The following is a 3,628-nucleotide window of genomic DNA, read 5'->3' as shown; positions in this document are numbered from 1 at the left end:
GGCGCAGCTGCCAGCAACATAAACATACGAGACTCGTACAGCACGCTGGAAGGGCCACCGATGTAGAGATATATACATATATATATATAAACATATATATATAAACAATATATATATATATGTATATATATATGTGTGTGTGTGTGTGTGTGTACCGGGAGCACGGTATAAGAGCGGGACGTGGGCAGGCGCGCGATGCAAAGCACTAATTTGTAACCAAGTTGTCGCCCCGGTTTGACACTGCAGTAAATACGAGGGTGATAGCGTTGTATATCACTGGGCCACCACTACCACCGCCGCTGCCACTCTTGTAGCAAGTGGCTAGAAAATCGTGTATTCCCTATCCCATCCTTCGATCCCTTTCCCCTTAACCCCCTCTCCGATCCACGATCGATATCGAATAATCTTCGAATGACGCGTAAGTTTTAACACGTTGACTGCCGCGTCACCCATATTCTTATTTGACTACTTATGAATGATCTTTGTAGGTGTTTGGAAAGATATTCTGCACGGAGTAATTTATTAAGAAAATTATTTTGAAAATTTTAAAACGTTTTATACAAAGCTGAGGTTGATCAATTTGGACAAAAAGTTTTTAAAATTCTTTTTTAAATTTCTTCGTACGTTTGTCGCCTTTTATCCGAATAATATAATTTACATGCAGTCTAATACTTATATCAGGATTATTTTTCTTAACGGTGATATTATGTTGAAGGTTTTTTCCGGATAATCCTAACAATTTTGCAGTTAATAATTCTCTAAATCTTCTAATTTTGGGGTATCACGAGTCTTATGATGATACGATAATTAGTTTATGAACATATGCTCTGACTATTGGATGCGATTACCTGCTGTAACCCTGGTCTCTAATAGACAAGCCACACGAATAATTATATACAATTCACAACTAAGAAGTATATTTGTTACAATTAGTCGAAGGACATTCATATTATCCAAATTATCCAAATTATATTATATAAATCAGTATTACTATTCAATACTATTGCCAATACAATTATTATTATCGATATTTTTATCGCGGACGCGAACGGTAACGATGGAAACAAATGATGCGAGACATCATTCTTACGACTATCAGACTCGTATTACTAAAATATACTATGAACTGGAATACACTTGATACAGTGGCGCACCACGTGGCCTGAAGGAGAATTTCGTTAGAAACACGCGTGGCAGTCAACGTGTTAAAAAAGAATATCTTTGTTTCCTCTTTCTACGTTTCTCTCGTCCATACGGGAGACGGGGAAATTGAAAATTCGGACATTATTAATCGAATTATCAAGGGGAAAGTGTGGTATATGATTTCACTTTTGTATTTCGAAAATATTTCTATCGAAACGTTGTTACACGAAGAGAGAAATTTCTTCGAACGTTCCACGATGGTTAATCGCGAGAGGAAACGGTTGTCCAATCGATTGGCCCGTTTAAATATTAAACGTTCTCTCTTAACTCTTATGACTCGTAGCATGGCCCGACATCGCATTTCTTACGCCAACTCCAATGTCGAACTAGACTCGACATTGTACAAGCAGCTTTTAAAATAATTTAAAATGTTTTTTTTTTCCCTCTTTCAAATACTTTGTAATACCTTTCACATTTATTTCATCGAGACCCTCCTTTTAGATCCTCTTTTTCGTAAATGAGTTAAAAAGTTGTTGCTAGGTGAAGAAAAAAAGATACGTTCTCGATTTAACTATGAACTAACGAGGAACGTGTTAGTAAATTGTAAGTTAAAATCGATTTAAATATGCCGTTTCTCGTACGGAACGATATCTCTCGAATTACGAATTATTAAGGAATGAGTACAATTTACAACGTCTTCGCTATAAAATCGTTAATTGCTAATGCTATCGCGATCCTTTTTTCTCTCTTTTTTTTTTTTTTAGCAAGAAAAATGTCTGATAATTAATCCGTTTGAAAAAGAATTTCAGGGAGCCGTTATATGCATATATCCGTTTCCAATTCGAAAATTCGCCGATTGAACTTTTGACCGAATATCGCCCGGCTATATTGAAATTTCAATGCCCTTTCGATCGATCGCACTCGCTCGGATATCGTTGAATTTTCTATCGCGCCCGTTTCGTTCTTTCATTAGATATGTAAAAAGAGAGAGAGAGAGAGAGAGAAAAAGAAAAGCAATTCGCGGCGAAAACCAATTCGACGATAATCGAATCTTCGATTCGGCTGCGTTCTATTTTTCAAAGTCGATATTATCTTCCGGAAGGAAGATTTATTTCCCGTTGTGACAGCGTCGCAACGGTATTTATCCCCTCCCCCTCCTTTTTTTTTACGGAATGGGTTTTCGATATTTATTTTCTCGCCACGGCATTCGATCTCACGATTAGCGATCGTATCGCGTACAACACACTCGGATCGATCAAATATTCATCGATCCGTCCAACTTCCCATCTGGAAACCTGTAATAATTTCGTATTCACACGAACTCGATCCCATCGAATCGTCAATTAATGCGATGTAAACGACCAGTCTCTCTCGAGATATATTGTAAATATCTTGCGATTGGACGGGGAAGAGGGACATACTCGAACGAAACTCGATGATTTTAATTACCGATAAACAGGAGTGACACTTGTATAAATTCACCGTACCGTTAACGTCCCGTTTCTTTTCTTTCTTTCTTCCTTTCTCTCTTCCTCTCTTTCTTTTTTTTCCGAGCAAAGACTTTGGAATCGGATATCTAATTCGATCTTTCTCTACCTCGTTATCGTTAGAAAGGCAATTGAGTTACGATCGGTACATTTTCGTGAACAAATTGAAACGAATAGAATATCGGAATAGAATTTCGCGTAGAGATTTAAATAAGAAATTTTCGTATTTTTGATATCTTCGAACACGTTAAAATTATTAACGATTTCATCCAAACGTACGGCGATATTTTTCATCGAACGTGTCACGCGAGACATCGATTTCGCATCGTAGCGAGGAAAAGAGAGGAAGAGAGAGAGAGAGAGAGAGGAGAGGGCCGGAGAGAAATTCGTTATTAAAATTAATTATTCAGATCGGGAAAATGGCGATATAAGGCGACGCCCGTTTCGACGAAATGAATCGTAAATTGGAGGCGCGTTCCAACCCCCTCGAGCGCATCCCTCCGGCGCTCCTTGCAGGGAGCCACCAGCGAAAACCAGCCTCCTAACCCTTTGTTCTTACCTATTAACCACCCCTGATTTATACACGATTGTTCGCCGGCCAACTTTTTTCATTTTATCCCTTTCACCCTCCCCCATTTCTCCCTCTTATTTCTCAGCGGTTCTCAACGTTCCGCGCGAGCGGATCCTGATTAACTCGTACAAATCCACCCGCGTGAATCCCCGATTTGCATGAGCAAGGAATTCCTTCAAATCCANTCTCGCTCCTCTCCCTCTCGGGCGAGCCAGCGGCGATTCGAGGCCGAGGCCCTATCGGGAGCGCATTTTAATGCGAGTCTAATTTTCGATTTAATTTCGGTAAAAATGATCCGGCCTCTTGGCCGATCCCGCGGCGCTCTGGAGAGGGGGGAGGCTCCGACACCCCAGTTAAAGAGGAGAGTATCCTGGCTCGGTCGTCGCCGACCAAACTTCTCTCCCCGTAAAAACCCATTTGCATAACG

At 40.0% G+C, this 3,628-nt stretch overlaps 1 long non-coding RNA gene across 1 annotated transcript in view; it reads right to left on the bottom strand.

Moving 5' to 3' along the window:
- Positions 1-2,952, bottom strand: part of LOC116185967 — a 10,520-nt gene extending 7,568 nt beyond the window's left edge. Inside the window, exons 1-2 of the long non-coding RNA XR_004150863.1 lie at positions 2,937-2,952; positions 1,080-1,085 (exon numbers count right to left, since the gene is read on the bottom strand). This is a non-coding gene — a long non-coding RNA (uncharacterized LOC116185967). The remainder of the gene's footprint in view (positions 1-1,079; positions 1,086-2,936) is intronic.
- Between the last annotated feature and the right edge of the window lie 676 nt (positions 2,953-3,628).

Source organism: Apis dorsata, unplaced genomic scaffold (genome assembly GCF_000469605.1).
Source record: "Apis dorsata unplaced genomic scaffold, Apis dorsata 1.3 scaffold_351, whole genome shotgun sequence".
NCBI classification, from domain to species: domain Eukaryota; kingdom Metazoa; phylum Arthropoda; class Insecta; order Hymenoptera; family Apidae; genus Apis; species Apis dorsata.
This window is presented reverse-complemented; position numbering and strand designations above follow the sequence as displayed.